Genomic DNA, 18,395 nt, shown 5'->3' with positions numbered 1-18,395 from the left:
GACAGAGGGACGTGCGCTGCATGCGTTGGCGAAAACAACGTTGCTGCAGAAACGCGGCACTGCAGCATAGGCCACTGGCGTATATCGGGTAAATCGACATTGGCGATGAAAAAAGTTGAAGAAGCGCACAACTGGCACATGAGTCAGTGGACACCTCAATCGCGCTTTCATATACACGGCGGCGGTGGTGTCCACCTGCACAAAACTGCGCTTTCGCACAATATTCCTGGTTAGCAATACTATACCGACAACTATTTGTTTTTTTCAGCACCGCTGCAAGCTCACGCAGCTTCGAAAAGCGAATGACCACCGAACATGTCTTGCGTGTTGAAGGCTGTGTTATCCAGCAAGACACGAGTCGCCGCGTTTTTCGAACCCCACATGAGGGGATGCTAAACAGTGAGACGACAGGTGGGTCGCAGTTCTTTTATTATTTTATTATTAATTGTCCTTGTTCTCAAAGTAGTCTCTCAAAACGTTGTTTGTAAGCTGCGTTAGTCTTGGTGCGGAATAAAAATGCCCACGACGCGGATAATACTGGCAGCAGTCTCTGGATGGCCTGACGCGTATTCTCCCTGCCCACCCTTTTTGTTTTACACTAGAAATGTCTACCACATCACTCACAGTCGCGAAAGGTGTAGACGCGCCCCATCTATCCCATGGCATCGAAGGCTGAAGCAGTGGACTGCTGATACTCCTTTCAGTGGTTTGGCCAAGCTCACTCGAGAGTGAAGACTCCTACGCGCTATTTCCACATTTCAGTTTAGCGCGAGAAAAAAATGCACATATGTGAGTGGAATAATCTGCAGCCCGCACATGTCCTCTATCCACCACTGCCTGTTCCCGCAGGATTTAAAGGTGCCACGCTCTGCGGAGTGAAAAATAGTGCACGCACGCTTGGCTGCCTAAGTGAAGTCACTTCCGGCAAGGACCGCTGCAGCGCCCTCTGTCTGGCCTGCGTCACGCGTCGACGCACCGCCAGCTGACTGACGAGAGAACGCCGCTGATAGGAAGCGCCAAGCGCAACATTGCAGGCAGGCTGGCAGAGTCCCGAAGGCACGCGCTGTGGCCAAGCGGCGCGCCCTCCTTGTTCCTAAGAAGAGACCATAGCGCAAATGAAGACGAGGCGAGACACGCACAAGCGCTAACTCTCAACTGAGGTTAGTACAATGCCAGGCACTTCCAAGGTTTCTTTTTAAGTAGGAATTACCAACGTGCCTAATTATCCCTGAATCGACGGCGCCCCTCGTGTTGAGCGTGTTGTGCGCGTGCCCTGGCAATGCTTCCAGCAGCAAGATCCGTCGGCTTCGGGTAACATCCTTAGCCACGCACGATGAAGAACGCGCTAATGGCATGTATTCGTTTCTTTGACGGCACCCGCCAATGTCCGCAAGGCACCGAACGCCCGCCTGCCACTGCGACAGAATTGAGTAAAATGAAAAATAAATTAGAACCGGGTGCAGTGACGGTTGGACAGGTGCGGCAAATCAACCGGAGGGGCGTGCGTTTCACGTCCAGGCACAAAACGGGCAGAGATATCGCCCGGGTAAGTGGCGTCGCAGTGCTTAAATCCGACATCCTAAATATTTGAGGACGAGAAAGAGCTCAGCAGCAGCAGGCGGCGCTTAACGCCAGGTGTCAGAGCCTACAGTATAAATTGTGAATATTTGTGAAGTCTAAGGCGATGACCTCGGCTCAGACATGTATCCAACCCGCCCCTCCAGGCTACGTGCCTGTCTATAGCTCTCAATTCAGCGCGATAAATCGCGTCTGATGATATTCCATACTGCTGGAGAGGTGCCCCGAATATAAGGTCCCGCAGTACCCAGGCTAAGAAATATCTCCAAGTATGGATAAACGAGGATAAACCTGTGCACGGAGAAGCAGCTACTATAGCGAAAGGGAAGAAGGCACGCGATAATGCAACACAGAGCACTGTGGGGATACAACTGGCGTTCTAAGTTGTATCTTGAAAGGAGTAATGACCCCGGACTTAGTTTTAGACAGAACCTGTTTTCAGGTCAGAATTACAATTGCCATTGGTGACAAACCAGAGAGAAGTTTGGAAATTTTACTTTATAAGCCAAGAACTGTACGGCCACCAAAGCGCCAATTTCTTATTGTTTTCCATTCCTGCAACGCTGTCACAAATCGACAAGTTTAGGGGAATGTTGTTGTTGGACATCGATGGGAAGCTCAGAGTAAAATTTTGGGTGAAGAATTCGGCTGTGGAGGGTCAAGGAAAACCTAAAGGCAAAGAAAGCACTTGAGTATTTGTACAGATAGAACAGTGACTGGCAGTGGAGGAGGAGAATCGGAGGCCTAACCAGTCAATACGCTTGAAACTAGCTTGAAACTAGAACGGGGAAAGGAGGAGTGACCCGCCGCGGTGGCTCAGTGGTTAGGGCGCTCGACTACTGATCCGGAGTTCCCGGGTTCGAACCCGACCGCGGCGGCTGCGTTTTTATGGAGGAAAAACGCTAAGGCGCCCGTGTGCTGTGCGATGTCAGTGCACGTTAAAGATCCCCAGGTGGTCGAAATTATTCCGGAGCCCTCCACTACGGCATCTAATTCTTCCTTTCTTCTTTCACTCCCTCTCTTATCCCTTCCCTTACGGCGCGGTTCAGGTGTCCAACGATATATGAGACAGATACTGCGCCATTTCCTTTCCCCAAAAATCCAATTATTATTATTAAGGAGGAGTGTTAAACGCAGGGTCAACAGGGTTGCGAAAGGAATAAATTCGATGAGGAATATGGACCTGTATACAAGGGGAGAAAACTTGAATCAGAAAGGAATCGCTTCAATAGAAAGCGCCCTATTGTTGGTGCCGCAGAACGCGCAGCTGTTAAAATAAATATGCCAGAGATGGTTCAGCGCGTGTGGTGGATCAGCACCCCTGGGGGATAACGAAGGCAATGTGAACGCATCCGCGCTAGAAGACAGTAAACATGAGTTGACGATAGGTGGAGTAAGGTCAGGGCAGTGACCTCAAGACAATATTTAATGAGCCGTATCCTGAAAGATACTGGAGTCCATTCTTGACAGAAGTTTGGATTTCAAGGCCGCACTGGTTACGGCTGGCCTGAAGAGAATGAGAAAAAAAATTACTGGGCCCCTGTCGCCACCCGGTTTCAAATGGCCCTTAGCACCCATGCTTTCGCCCAGGTGTAACTGAGCAGAATAGGGCCGATCCGAGAGCACGCGCGGTCATTTTCCGAGTTTCCCTCGCGTCGTAGGGAGTCCGGCCAACTCGAGATCCAAACCTGGTGGGCGCTCGGTAGCGGCACGCTGTGTCCGCCGAAGCACACCGCTACCGGCGAGGCAGGTCAACATAGGCGACGACACCGATAGAGCGCTTTAGCGTGTCGAGGTGCGCGTCGCAGCGTGTTAGGTAGCGGAATTCCGGCTCGCATAGTGTAGAGCGCGCTTACGCAAGCCGCGCACGCGTTGCCCTTCAGCACGCGGCGTGATGCGTGGTCTGCTGGCCCGCGCGGCAGCCTCCGACCGGTTGGGGCCGCGTCTCCAGTTGCGGGGCCCCTCTCGGGTGGCTTTGCAGGAAGCACGGCAACAGAGCGCCGACGACGCGCCACGCGGACGGTGTTTGCGCCCAGCTTTGCGGATACTGCGCGCCGACTGCGATGCGAATGCCTGGGTATCACCGATTTAAGCGCCGTATTGTTAGCGCGCTTGGGGGAACGTTCGGTTTCCGGAAGGAGCAGACGCCAGCAAAGTAGGGTGTGCCGTCATATGCAAGCCACGACCTGTGTCGAAAGCGCCCGGCTCAAAGCACTACAGCTCCGTAGAGGCGAAGACGAAATGTCTGCTTATATCATCTACGCACCTGGGCTACAGGCCTGCCGTAATGGCCCTGCTGCACGACTCGACAGCGGTCCTCGTGGGCCGGAGTCTCTTTACAAAGGCAATACTGAGTAGAAAACGGTAGAAACCCCACGTGGGAAAGTATAGCACAGTGTTTCTTGCACGAAGTATTTATTAACGCTATAGCGATGAATACCCCGTTCACCAGAATATCCGGTGCCGGCGCTGTCAGCGTCGCCGTTGTGAGCGAAAAATCACGGGCACGGCTCTGGCAGGTGGTCCCTAGAAAGCAGGCGGGCCACCTAGGTGACGACCTGCCCACCGGGTAGTGAGCAAGCTGCCCACCATGGTAGGTGGCAGTTAAATTAATTAATGGTCGCTCCAGCAGAGCAACCTGGGTCGCACAAGGCCCACCGCTGCGAGCACCTGCCATCGCAGGGCAGTGTCGCATCGCTTAACCGCGACACCACTTTGCCAGGAGTGGCATGAGGCCTCACAGGGATCTATGAATGTAAAGTATAGAGTGATCTTCTGCAGATGCGGGAATTAACCCATTAACGCTGTCGCGTCATACCCTTAAGGCGGAGCTTAAGTGTCCCCTCCAATTTTTTTTAACGTTGATGACGCCCACAAGGCCCCCGTCAACACATCAAAGTTGCTTGCAGGCGACAGAGGTTCTGCGCCATTGGTGTCGACGTTAGCCTGCACTCATAAGCATATTTAATGGCATTTTTATGCTTCTGAGACGTTGGACGCACCAAACTTATCTTCGTGGCTTATAGTAACCACATTCCTGCAAGAGAAATCTGTATACAACTAGTCCAAGTTTAAATTAATTCACTGAATAAGGGTAACCTCACTACGAAGTCGACATCCTCCTAAAACTACTGAGGGCTATAACCACACCGCACATTCAGTTTTTCTCATATGAATTAAAGCAGACAAATCAAATCGAGCTATGCCCATATGAGCGCGGTAAACTGGGCCTTAAACGCGCCACTGCACTGGCCGTCACCTCCTTTCTCGAAGAACAGTCTCTCTTTTCGTTACATCCGCGAGAAGTCGAGGGCCAAATTATCATAAAATCAAAAACACGTGCGCCGTCCGCCAAAGTAGAGCTATATATACTTGATAGGATCCGTCGCCAACATCAGAAAGTATGCAAAAAACAGGTGTGTATGCGCTGAGAAATTTGTCGTTACGACTGATTTTTTTTTGTCTGAAATAGGCGAATGGGAGTGTACAGTAACGCATGCGAGGCACGTCTGCCTTTACGGAGCGGTAAACTATCTAGAAAAAAAATCCACCCTGCTTGCACTGTAAAAGGCAGAAATGTGTGTAGCACTATATTCCTCTCGCTTTTCCGTACCGTTACGTGTGAGTAGCACGAACTGAATCGCGCGTTAGAGATAGGCTTGGGTACTGCGTGTATCGTCTGCTCCATTTCTTTGAGCTATGAAGCAAAAGGAAAGCAATAATAATAAAGAAGTTCACATCCCGCATAAGTGATGTCGGTGATGGCTGTTTGCCATATTATTCCTCGCATGTCGCGAATACATTGAGGGTTCGCTGACTATCATGCACCAGTTCAGTGTGTAGCCGCAAATTTTTTTTAACTGAAAACTTGGTACAGCGGTGTGGGGGAAGTGGAGCGCGAGAGATCTTCGGAGGAGGTAGCAGGGTAAAGAGCAAACTATTACATTTATCCGGAGCCGATCCTATGTTTAGCTGAGGTGGCATCAACCCATTTAGCCAAGCCCCGCTTCCTGGTGAGGCTTCGTGAGAACCACCCAGAGCGGCAAGTAGAGGCTCTGACGTTGTTTTCGATGTTACGAGCGCAAGACTGCAGAGATGCCGACTTCCGCGCGTGGTCGTCGCGACCTTCAGGCCACGGCTAAACTCCGTTCCGCGCACAGTGAAGGGCGAATGCCCAGGACGCATCAGTTCCGCCCGCACTGCGCCCCTCACAGGCTGCCCCATCGACGGCACAGCGGAAGACGCGACGCTACTCCGGCAGCTTGCAAGCTCAAACGAGCTGACTGGTCATGCGCGCCCGCACGCTTCAGTGCGGAAGAAGTAATGTCAGTGCTTCTACACGGTCTCCTAAAATAACGCTCCAAATGTCGGTTAGTCCTCATGCAGAAGGGGTGTGACCCTGCAACTATCGGCCACTGCCTGTGGCAGCTAGGAACACGACCATTGTTCGGAGAAAATGTGGCCGCTTACGCTTATCAGCTGCAAGGTGACATCGGGAGACTGATCTTGTCTCTAAATGGTGACAGCAGGAACGGACTATGGTATACTGTGATTAAATGTGTGTGTAGATGGTGTCTTCTGGAGTGGACTATTTTATACTGTGAGTGAATGTGTGCATGGATGGTGGCACTGCAATGGACTATGTTCTACTGTGACTGAATATGTGCATAGATGGTGACTTCTGGAGTGGACTGTGATGTGGACTGCGTGGAGTGATTGTGTGCATAGCTGGTGACTGTGGGAGTGGAATATGTCCTATTATAAGTGACTGTGCGCATAGTAGGGCAGATCCGACAGGTTTTAGGTCATTATTAGCATATAAGTGACGCTACGGTGGGGAATTGCCGGGAGAATAAGCAAGGCTAACCCTACCTGTAGCATTCAACAACTTACCTCAACTCAACTCAATCGGGAAAAGAAGAGCGTCACTTATTGCCACTGTGGTCGAAATATTTCCAGCATACTTAATGACGCACGCCTAAGTTGTCTGCCAGCTCAATAATATAGACATCCGCTGAATATAGTTGCTTTTTTCTATGGACATCACCTCTGTATAAAACATTTGTGGAAAACGATGGAAGAATCGTGACGTTGTCCTTTGGCCAGCTAGCGTCATACATGACGGCACAGGCCATCGAAGCGTTCAATCCGATTGGACTTATATAGTACACGCGGGTGATCACACTGAATGCCCCCTCCCACCATCGACGTGCAGCCGTCCCCGCACATATATCACACATATGTCCTCTTCCATGCTGGGTCGTGCATGCGTGCAGTCGTTTGCAGTCTCAGCGTGAAAAAATGCTGGAGCTACAAATTATGAGTATTCTTCCCCGCTAGTTTTGCATCATTGCTAGTGGAACATTAACCCTGGAGGCACGAGAAAAGAAAAGTGAACGCGTCTGGGTGCGCTCTCCGAACCTTGTTTCTTTCCCGTGCTGCCTACCCGCCAAGAAAAAATGCACTATCGTAGTTTCCCCCCTTTTTTTTTTATCCTGCATACGTCCATCGGGCACTAACACACATTGCCTAACCGGTTTGATTATTGCCTTCCCTGGCTTCGTGCCCGAGAGTATTCTGTTCGACGCAATGCGCAAAGAAGGAGCAGAGTGCAACATTAACGGAACCTGTTCCATGCTTTTCTACCGGACCCCTTACAATACTTGCAGATCCTCTGCCAATTTGTTTACATCATCCTCAATCACCATTTCCTCAACTTCGCACATGGGAATATGAGCCGTCCAATGTGCGGTGGTGTCAAGTATTTATGAGGAAAAATTATGGTATCGCGTGCTTCTGCTGTGTAAAGAAACATTCCCAATAGGCATGACGGGCGTCACGCTATATGATGCAAGGCCGTCATAAGCCAGTCCGGTTGGCGACTTGCAAAACAATGCTGCCTGCATTAAGAAAAAAGTGGTACACTAAGCCAGGGCACCGGACGAGTGCTGCAGTCGCCTACTGGAAATGTAGAGTAAAGCCTCTGCTGTGCAGATTCTGCACCAAGCGCAGAGAGCTTAGAGACAACAGTGCCCTCTCACATAGGAGTCAACGGTACTGAGGTGGCAGACAGTCTCGCCCATAAAGCTCTCTCAAGGATTCCATCAAAAAAAGTACCTCAAGATGGGAAAAGTCTCTGCAGGAAAACGGTGCTCGATCACTATAGTACCCTGTGGAGTGCGTCCCACAAGCCATGTGTGACCAAGGGACTGAGAAGGTCTCAGGCGACCCTTCTACATCGAATTCGCACGGCCTCTGCTCGCACTCCTGCATGGATGCATAAGACCGGCATAGCATCGTCTCCGCTCTGCTCTTTATGTGGTGTGTGCGGGGATATCGAACATTATATTATGTACTGCCCAGAGTACAACGCGGAAAGGCATGTGATGTTCGCTTCCTTCAAGAAGAAAGGAACCCGTCACAGCAGAGTGCAGGACATTGTCTACCCGAGTGGAAACCAGACATGCAGAAGGGAGGCTGCACGCCTTCTTTTAACATTTCTGCAGAACACGGATCTTGTTTTTAAATGGCGACAGCAGGAACGGACTATGGCCTACTGTGATTGAATGTGTGCGTAGATGGTGTCTTCCGGAGTGGACTACTTTATACTGTGAGTGAATGTGTGTATAGAGTGTGGCACTACAATGGCCTATGTTCTAGTGTGACTGAATATGTGCATAGATGGTGACTTCTGGAGTGGACTGTGATGTGAACTGTGTGGATTGATTGTGTGCGTAGATGGTGATTGCGGGAGAGAATGTGTGCTATTATAAGAGACTGTGCGCTTAGCGGGGTAGATGCGGCATTGTTAATATCGAAGGGACGCTGCGGTGGAGCAATTGCCGGCAGACAAAGCAAGGCTAACCCCACCTGTAGCATTCAACACCTCAACCTGCAGTCGCCTGCTAGGCAATGTGTTAACGAGTAGGTGTCAAAGGAAGGAATTAAGCCCAAAGCAAAGAATCAAGGCCGGAGACATAGTATAAGAAATTTCCTGCCCTTATTATTTCCCCAGAGTGCAGTAGCAGGCCAGGGTCACGTTATCCCATCTTTGTTGTCTATCTGTAGCGGCAAAGCTGATATTATTACGGGGGTTAGCTCAGCAGCAGACGCGACAGGCCGCAGTCAGAAGGCACACAAAACATGTCACCTAAGCACCTGCTGCAGCGCCCTCGTCGTCGTCAACTGCACAGCGACAGTACAACGTTCTCTTCGCCTCGCGGCTGTGCACCGTAACACTACCCCCCTCCGCCCCGCGGAAGGAAGCGCAGTCCCTGGGCGTCCTAAGGTAGTGGGTGCGAATGGTAGGGCTTAAGACGGGCGACGTGCACTAGCTGTGTGGAGGGGGCCGCGAGAGGGGAGTTGGGGCGCAGGGCCGTGAGTTCGTAGGAGACATTGCTCAGTTGCCTCAAGACGCGGTAAGGACCGACGTAACGAGGCAGTGGGTTCTCACACAGGCCCACACGGCGCGCAGGGAGCCAGAGGAGTACGAGTGGTTCGGCAGGGTAGTCGGCGTCACGGTGATGAAGGCAGTAACGACGTTTTTGCGCGGTCTGAGAAGCGTGGAGACGATCCCGAGTCTATTTGGCGGGCGGCGTCAGCACGGGCAATGGCGTCACAAGCGTGACTGCTGGTAGAAGGTCATGAGGCAGAAAGCTGTCAAAGGGTAGCAACGGGTCACGGCCAAAGAGCAGGTAGAAGGGGGAGTACGCGGTGGTATCGCAGCGTTAGGAATTGTAGGCGAACATCGCGAAAGGTGAGCAGACGTCCCAGTCACGATGGTGGTCGGAGACATGCATACACAGACAGCATGCCCGTCATGGTGCGGTTAAGGCGCTCAGTAAGGCCGTTTGTTTGGGGGTGGTAGGCCGTCGTGAACTTGTGATGGTTGGAGCATGAGCGCAGAAGGTCGACACGCGAACAGGTAAAGCAGATTGGCCGGTCTTCCGAGGTGCGCCAATCCGCAGGATTCCAGTAGCGGTAACGCGGCGGGACGGTCGGAGTCGGTGAAACAGCGGCAACCAGTGAAGCGGTGGCTGGCGAACAGGGCGACGTAGAGGGTTGGCCAGAATTGATGCCCACGTTCGCGAACTCCTGGCGAACGATGGCCTGGGGCCTGGACCAGGGCAATCGTAGCGTCGGCCGGCTGAGGGGCGAAGGCGACGGGAGTCATAGTGCTCAGTTCTCTGCGTACAATTCGGATGAAATTGGCAGGGGACGCTGTTGCAGTGTTGGCAAGTCTTCGCAGGAGGGTGTCGCCGCCGAGTTCGGAAGGCGGTCGAAACGGGGAACAATACGGCGGTGTTTCGCTTGCTCAAACTACTGGCATGTACTTGAGGACGGAGTCGACCGTTACGCAGTCTTTGCAGAGGAGAAGATTAAAAGCGTCATCAGCGATCCCCGTTAAGATGTGGCCCACCTTGTCGCTCTCTGACGTGGCACTGTCTCCTATCGGCACAGAGCAAGGACGTCCTGGATGTAGGAGAGGTATGACTCGGTGGACGACTGAGCTCGAGAAGCAAGGTCTTTTTTAGCCCCGAGCTTGCGTCCAACTGGCTTGCCAAATAAGTCCCGGAGCTTCTGTTTACAGGCGTCCCAAGAGGTAAGGTCTTCTTCATGTGTCTCGAACCATGCAAGAGCAAGCTGCGAATGAACGCCTTTGTCCTGCACAGACGTGATACAGCTGTTGCTGTTGATGGTGATAATGATCGACTTTAACATATCTTTTCCTGGCAGCTGTCTTGTCTGCCGATTACATGTCTCGCGTTCATGCACTTTAACACCAAAATAAATGAATCAATAAATTTATTGAATAAATTTACTCAGAAAGTAAGACCCGCCGTCATTGGGTGAGCATGGGAATACAAAAACTAAATTATGCTAAAGATGCATGTGACCAAACCAGGCATGAAGTGGTGCTCATGGCTAGGTGTCGCATTCATGGTCAGCCACACCTTCACTCAACATTTCCTGCGTTCTAAACTAAGCTGTACTAGCGCTCCTCGAACATAGATCTCTGATGAAGGCTGCCAATTTGGGCTAGTTGGTTCATCACAGAAAACCAAAGCAGCGCAAACAAAATGACGACAAAGTCAGCGCGTGTTTTTGTCTTTCTTTCTCCGTCGTCGTCGTTTTGTTTGCGCTGACTTGGCTTTACATAGTTCACATACATGGTTTACATAGTGGTATGTGTCACTCCAACAGAGAATAACAACAAGAACAACAACATAGTTCACGTTTTGCTTCAATTTCAACACATCTCATTCAGCGCTCCACGTAACCGTAGAAAACAGCCGGTACAGAACAACGTAATGCATGTAAGCCTAAGCCCAACGAAATGCATAAAGACTAGGTAGCTTGGCGCCTTTGTCTCAAACTTTTCTGATGACTAAGCCTTTGCCAGGCACCGAGCTTGTTGTCGCGAGTTGCGATAAGGGAACGCAAACTCCTTCGCAGGCGCGCTCTTCGCTCGGCTGGCGTGGAAGTGAGAAACCCCGACGCGCCAACGCGTTTCATAATTCATCGCGCTCGAGTTGGGAGTATGGGTTGGCAAAAAGAAAAAAAAGAAAAAAAGAGGACAGCCGGGGAGAGCGACGTGTTCGCGGAAGACGGATCGATTGAAGCCAACTGCGCGCCTGATTTTGCTTCTTTGCCTCGCTGCTCGCGGGGGCGTCGCGCTCTTTGCCCCTTGCGAAACGCTCTAGATGCGTCACGAATTAACACTTCTACTTATATTGGACAGTCTTGGTCGACCCAACGATCGATACATTGATTGATTGATTGATTGATTGACTGACTGACTGACTGACTGACTGACTGACTGACTGACTGACTGACTGACTGACTGACTGACTGAGTGGTGCGGCTTCCGCAATTACACCAGGGTTGAATATTGCGGAAGGACGGGTTGACAGCTGTGAACCTTGCCAAATGCCGTAGAAATTTACACAGCGCGGTCTTCTCAAATAATTCCATTGCCTCGAGGACTGGAGACATCTATGCGATAGCATAGGAGCCCCATGTCTCCACCCCCATCTGCGGTGTCACACTTAACCGCCTGCCAAGATTGGAACAGAGAAACGGCAGCTGCACCTGTCACGGTTGGCAAGTGGAGAGAGGGAAATCCGCCTCTTCACCTGCACGGTACGCGTGGTCGTGCATGGCAGCTCACAACGAGATTTTAAGCTAGCCGCTGTCACGGCTAATGGCAATTAGATGCCTTCCAAGTTTTAACATGATGCGATGACCACGTAAACACAACGCCATGGTGGTATCTCCGCTGTCATGTACTGAGCTTGCGATGCGACTCAGCCAATACCAGGTGAGGCAGATTGACGCAAGGCCCTCCACTACGGCGTCCCTCACGTGCCGCACAGAGGAGTGCAACACGGTAAGGAGACTTGAGAAATTTGTATTATTTAACGCAGATGCGGCTGGCATGATTATATCCTTCTTCTCTGGTCGTCAAGACAACCATCTTCATCATCATGTAAGAAGAATGCGCCGCCGGGCAGATACCGCTTCCCATGACCTCCAATTGCTCTCCTGATGTGCATCTGCACAGAGTGGCCCTGTTTCGCACCGTAGCCACAGCTCAGTTGACGGCGCCAGTGGTGACGTCTCCGTGAACCGCTAGCTTTACTTTCCTCCACTTTGCTGATGGCACGCGTCGAGAGCGTGCAAGGGCGCACAACGAGGGAATCCCCCCCCTCTATTTAGCGCTGCTTTCTGCACTGCGTGGCGTCGCGTGACCCAGACACAACGCGTTCTATGCGCAACAAAACTGCAGCAGCAGCAGCGACTGCGGCGACGACGACGACGACGACTGGCGGCCGTTTTCGCTTCTCCGCGCGTGGAAAAACACTCGTCGCCCCGTGGCCTGCTTCCGTCCCGCAGCGACGTTTTACGCGAGCGCTGCCTCCCGCCGCGCCTTCTCTTTCGCTGGCTGTGCAGGGATGGTGGCGGCGTTCAGAGAGAGAGCAGAAAACAAACTCGCGTTGATAATATCTTAGCGGGAATGAAAATGGGGTAATGCGCATGGGAGGGGCGTGCAATGCGCAGCACACATAACGGATGCTCCCCTATGACAACGCAGTAGATGCGCCAAAACAACGAGACGCGGCAGAGGGTCAGATTGGGAGATGAGGAAATTCGTTGGGATAGCGTGGCGAAGAATCCTCCTCAATGATGGCGCGCGACTGCCAACACCGGACTAAAAATGCTGTCTTCTTCGGCTAGACGGCGTCAAACATGTTCAGTCTCAGCGACATGTGGATAGAGGGACGCGACTGTAAAGGGTAATTTGTGTGGTAATCTGCGAAAAAGTGTTTGCCTCGACGTTTCCGTTAACGCGCGTTTACACGTACAGCGAGGCATATTCCTGAACAAGCAAACACCTGCCATCGGTTCGCAGCCAAGAAGAGGATGTTGCACAACTTTCTCTAGCTAGGTCACGCTTTCGGGGCGCATTTGCTGCACGCGCGACAAAGGCGTCCGCGTCCAGGTGTACAATACGTAGGCACTGCAAGTGTGTGAGTACATTTTTCATAATATATGTGGGTGTATGCGCACGCACGTCTGTGGGGGTACGTGATCTTTGAGGCGTCCGTATTTAATGGCTCCATCCGCTCTCCAAATTTCTAATCTCAACTCCATTCCACCTTCTTTCTGAGAAAGGATTCACATCATGCAGTGCAAATATTCTGATATTTATGTAAAAGTATACGATGCGTACGGTTCTCATTCTTCCCGTTTCAGTATTAAGTTATTAATGCGAAATCATTACTAGGCTATGTCGGCAGCTGACGTGTCCGCAAGAAGTGGACGCAAAATGTGTCGCACGATATGACGCCATCGGCTAGTGCATAACAGTCATGATTGAATGTGTACGACAAATCGTATGTATATACAGTGTCAGATCACTTTTATGGTCATGCGAGCCACTGTAATTGAGTCACGAGTCCGAAGTCTCGACTAATGACCGCAATCATAATCAATGTAGTCATGACCGGAGTCATTTTCTCAGGAAAGAATTGAGTCGTGGTTATCAAAGTCCTGAGCCATGATCATAAGTCATGGACACAAAAAGTGCCGAGTCATTGGTCACAAAGTGAGTCACAAAAATGTGCTGAGTCATGGGTCACAAAAAAGTGCTGTCATGGGTCACAAACCGTGCCACAAAAAGTGTGAGTCATGGGTCACATAAAGTGCCGAGCTATGGGCCACTCAATGGGCCTCAAACAAGTTTAAGGCGGAGTTGAGGTGTCCACTGAGATGCCGAGATCTGAGAGCTACTACGCCCTTTCCTTTCCTTAAAACACATGCTTTCGCATTCCTTCAGGTAAGCAGACTTAAGTGCACTCAGAATTTCATTTTTTTGCTGTTCTCGTTTTTGAAGGCGTCGTTCGTAACTTCGATAGAATACAGCATCATCCAAGTGGGTTCATCGAAAATGGTAATAAACGAAGAAGATACCCTCAATAAAATGATTTAACATTTACAGCAGGTTACGTTCTAATTCGCGTATACATCCTTGCGTATCCTCAAAATACTCCGCTTTCGTACGGGGTCCGTACCACGGTTTATCCCCTTTTGATGCAACTGCCAAACGCCTCGCAGATCACAGCCATTGAGACCGCCTCTGGGAGACGCCAGAGAGAAAGTTATGGTAGAACTAAAGGAACAAAATTACGGCGGGGACTTAAGACTACTTACGTGCTGTGAACGCGAAAGCGTGCACACGGTGTCTTCGGCTGCGGCCATGGCGTACTACTGTAATGCAGTGGCCAGCTACTGTTCGCGCCGACCTGAGTTCGAAACACAGTGAAGGAATTTTATTTATCTTTCTTTGCTGATGGTGTGAGCACTGCCGATGACGCCATTAGGTCACATGGGTTCTGGTTGCGTTTCTCGCGGACAGAACGCCGGATTTTCTGACTGATGAGCCACATAATGCTTTCGCTTTACAAAGTTCCGTCCCGTGTTACTGGGTATAACGAACTTGAGCCAGGGATACAGCAAGCTTCATAAAAAAAACGAAAAAGTTTGAGAGAGGCATACTGTGGAATGACGACCAAGAAAATGGTTCAAAATGACATGTGCCTGCCTGTGTCGCAAGAACACCAGAGAGACAGCAAACTTTTTTCAACTAAACCTTGCGCAGCCGGTCGAGGATGAGAGGGTGTTTTGGAAAAGAGAACGGTGCGCACTGCCTTAGCGGAAAACCGCAGTCAAATTAACGATTAGATAAGAGTGTACATATGTCAGGATTAGCTAGCCATGCACGCGTAATTGGCGTATCGAGGCCTCCAGGGCGCTGGGAACACAGCGGAAATAGAGAACACCGGAAAATAAAATAAAAAGGTCAGGAGGAACATGAGCCAGTGCACACCTTCTCGATATCCAGACCGGCACACGGGGCAAGCGCTTGCAGTAGTGAGAGGCGTCTAATGAGCCTCCTCAGTGGTCTGCTGACGTACTGTACCTGATACTATACGTGCCCTGTCACACAGTCCACGGTCTCCGCCGCCGAGCATGCGCTCCGTTACGCTCCTCTGCGCGCCTGGAAAACCTCCCCCATCCCCGCTTGAAGTGGAGTCACGCAGGACATCTCAACGCCGGAGGACGCAGCAAATCGCAAAGGACGCAAATGGCGGATGTGCCGGAGCGTCGGCAAGTCACGGGAGCGCATTCGATGCACCAGCGCACAATAACACGGCGAGCATGATTCAAACCATTCGCAGATCGCGTCGCAGCACTGACGTCGATGTGTCACGCTCTCTCACGCGAACGGCGACATTTGCGCATTGCTGCTGTGCTGGAATTCGGGGATGTCGATGAAGGGCCAGACCGCGTGGGACACCGCTCCTGGCAGAGACGTCGGCGGACTGCTTCACAGCCGACGACTGATCAACGGCCGCCTGCAACAAGGCACGCTCAGGTCCAGACGGCAACTAATCGCACCTCGTGTAACACGATGCGACTACGGCGGCCAAGCTCCAGGGAGTATACCACGTGGGAAGAACTCCGGTCTAGCTGTGCCACTTGATGACTTCAACTGTGCCCTTCCGCACTGTGCCTAGTCAACAAACAGGCCAAAATCGCAGAGTCCTCGAGACTGCATAGCTTTACTGCCAGTGGGAAGCCATAGAGAGAACTTCGTCACACAAGGAATCCTGCTTACAACGTCTTACTCTGACTTGATGAGACATTGCTCCGAAGAAAGTGAGCAATCGTTGTCTTACGGATTCTTGAAATCGCAGGTTGCACCACACGCGTCGACCAAGTCCGAAGAAGTGGGAAGGCTAGACATGCCTAGCGATTGCGCTTTTGAGACGGCCGAAATGCGCACACACAAAAAAATGGGTAAGAAGCTGCTGTCTGATCGGCCGCACCCAGACGTCCGCAAATAACGCTGCCGGCAGGGCGTAATCAAGCAACGAACACCGAAAGAAATACTCAGCGAAAGGTTGGGGCATTCTGCATCCTCCAGAAGTGGCCACCTTCATCGTAATAATAATAATAATAATAATAATAATAATAATAATAATAATAATAATAATAATAATAATAATAATAATAATAATAATAATGATGATGATGATGATGATGATGATGGTGGTGGTGGTGGTGGTGGTGGTGGTGGTGGTGGTGGTGGTGGTGGTGGTGATGCCGGAGGCCTGCGGAAAAAGCTGTCATTAAGGCAGCTTGACAAGGCCGGCGGCCTTGTCAAGCTGGCAACTACACGTAGCGGTCAGCAACCACGAACAAATATATACAACAAAGTGTGAAAAAGCAAGCAAAAGTTATTACATTGAAGAAAGGAAATTTCAACAAAAACCTGACTGTAACAAGAGGGCAATTTAACAAATCTCATCGCCGGAGATATATAAAGACAACATAGCAAATAAAAGTGATGGTTTGAAATAGAATGTTGTGAGACTATTTTGTTGTTTCGATGGTTTTTTTTTTTCAGTTCCTAAAATAGTGAAGAAGTTTCTTGAAAGTAATATTCTCGGGTTGTATGCTTTTCTTATGCAACGTATTTAAAGCTTTTGGTAACCGGTTTTTTAACATTTGTAAACCATATGTCGTCCTACATGTTTCAACTTCCCATCTCTCAAAATTTCGCGTGTTGTACGTGTTAGGACGATTTATTATGTTAGCTATCTTGTGCAAGAAACAAGTACCATTTTTATCTCTTGTTTGTATTGTTTGCACAGACGATAATCATAAGTCTTCGTAGCAGGCATCACGTTATACTTGAGAAACAATCGCTCCGAGGGATAGCACATGGGGACACTTGCAACGGCACGTAGAGACTTTTTTTTTTTTTTGCAGAACATGAATTTTGTGTGTATTGTTTTGCGTCGTAGAGGCCCAAACTAAATGGCAATAATTAAGTCTTGAACAAAACAAGGTATTATACAGTAACACCATTACATTACGCGGTAGTATACTTGCATTTCGATATATGAGGCCGACTACTTGCGAGAGTTTTTTGTTAAACAGTTAATATGTGCAACCCAAGATAAAGGTCCCGTGAAATGTAACACCTAATGTTTTAATACAAGGCACCATTTAAACTGGGGTTGATTTGAACAAGACACTTTGGCTAGTTGTTATACGTTTATTTCTGCAGTCAAACAAAACTGCCTTTGTTTTTTTTGTATGTTTATTTTTAAAAGGTTTTCTTCAGTCTATTTCTCTACATTAGCTAGGCTTTCATTCGCATGGCGAATTACTTGATCGGTATCATTTGCTGAAAAGAATAGACTCGTATCGTCTGCGTAAACGACCAATTTTGTGGCTGGAGCTACGCTTACTATGTCATTCACGTAGAGGTTAAAAAGGAATGGCCTGTCATGATGCGCCTGTCAATGCCCGTATAGTTTTTGCCAATCCGCGGAGGGATGCCTCCTTCGAGAAAGGAACCAACTCCATCTATATTGCTCTTGAGGCTGACCTCATTATCTTTCCTCCTAAGTGGGTCCATTTTCTTCCTCCCTCCCTATTCTTGTTCTTTTTTTCCCCCAACGCCTTTCGCAGGCGGAGATGCAAGCATTTTCTTTTCCATCTTTCCTACATTATCTCCTTTTCAGCAGTTTCTCCTTGCAGAAACGTGTACTTATTTCTCGTGCAAATTAACGCTTGGGATAAAAAGACCTTCGGTGCGTTGGAATTTCTTTCAGAGCACTTCACGTGAAGGCTGCCTGAGGCAATTAGCGGTAGCAGTCAGGAAAGAGTCCTCCCTATTTTACGAGATTTGACGCAAGGCAGATGTAAGGAACGCCAATAGCGCTCGTCATGTGTCAGAAAGTAGCGAAATGGGAATAGTACTTTTTCGAAACCGAATCGAGTACAAAGAGGTTAGCTTTGCTGCCGAATCAAATACGAATTGCGTAGTAACAAGCCGAATCGAATATTTTTGTGACTATTCGCTACTTGTTCGAATATTCTCACAAAATGAATATTCACAAAAAAAACAGAGAGCCGACTAGCGGCGTCTGGTTAAGTCATAGAATTAAACCTGTAGCTGTCGAAAAATACAGCACTGATGTCCACTGAGGGACACGCGAGTCAGTATATTGGCTGCCATCAACACAAGGAAATTACCTTTTGCGACTGATGACGACTGCTAAAAAACTAGCGCCAAAGCTTAGTTGATGAGAGTTTGAGCCTTTCCCTGAGATATTGGGCGAGGTTTGTTCAACCTGGCTGAGCGCTGTCGCGCAACACAATCTTGAAGGTCATTGAATGCCACCATACAAATGGAGCGCTGAGTCCTCCTTCCCTCACACAGCGTCTACGATGGCCAC

General features: G+C 49.9%; 1 protein-coding gene and 1 long non-coding RNA gene across 3 annotated transcripts in view; both read right to left on the bottom strand.

The window, feature by feature from the left end:
• LOC144136213 (uncharacterized) overlaps nucleotides 1-18,395 on the bottom strand; it is a 114,065-nt gene that overhangs the window by 74,581 nt on the left and 21,089 nt on the right. The window lies entirely within an intron of this gene.
• Nucleotides 7,196-9,708, bottom strand: LOC144136212 (uncharacterized). The gene is made up of 2 exons (XR_013315577.1): nucleotides 8,471-9,708; nucleotides 7,196-7,526 (listed from the first exon to the last, which is right to left on the bottom strand). It is a non-coding gene; the product is annotated as an uncharacterized LOC144136212 (long non-coding RNA).

Source organism: Amblyomma americanum, chromosome 6 (genome assembly GCF_052857255.1).
Source record: "Amblyomma americanum isolate KBUSLIRL-KWMA chromosome 6, ASM5285725v1, whole genome shotgun sequence".
Classification (NCBI taxonomy): Eukaryota; Metazoa; Arthropoda; class Arachnida; order Ixodida; family Ixodidae; genus Amblyomma; species Amblyomma americanum.
Note: the sequence above shows the minus strand (reverse complement) of the source record. Positions and strands in the feature narration are given on the sequence as shown.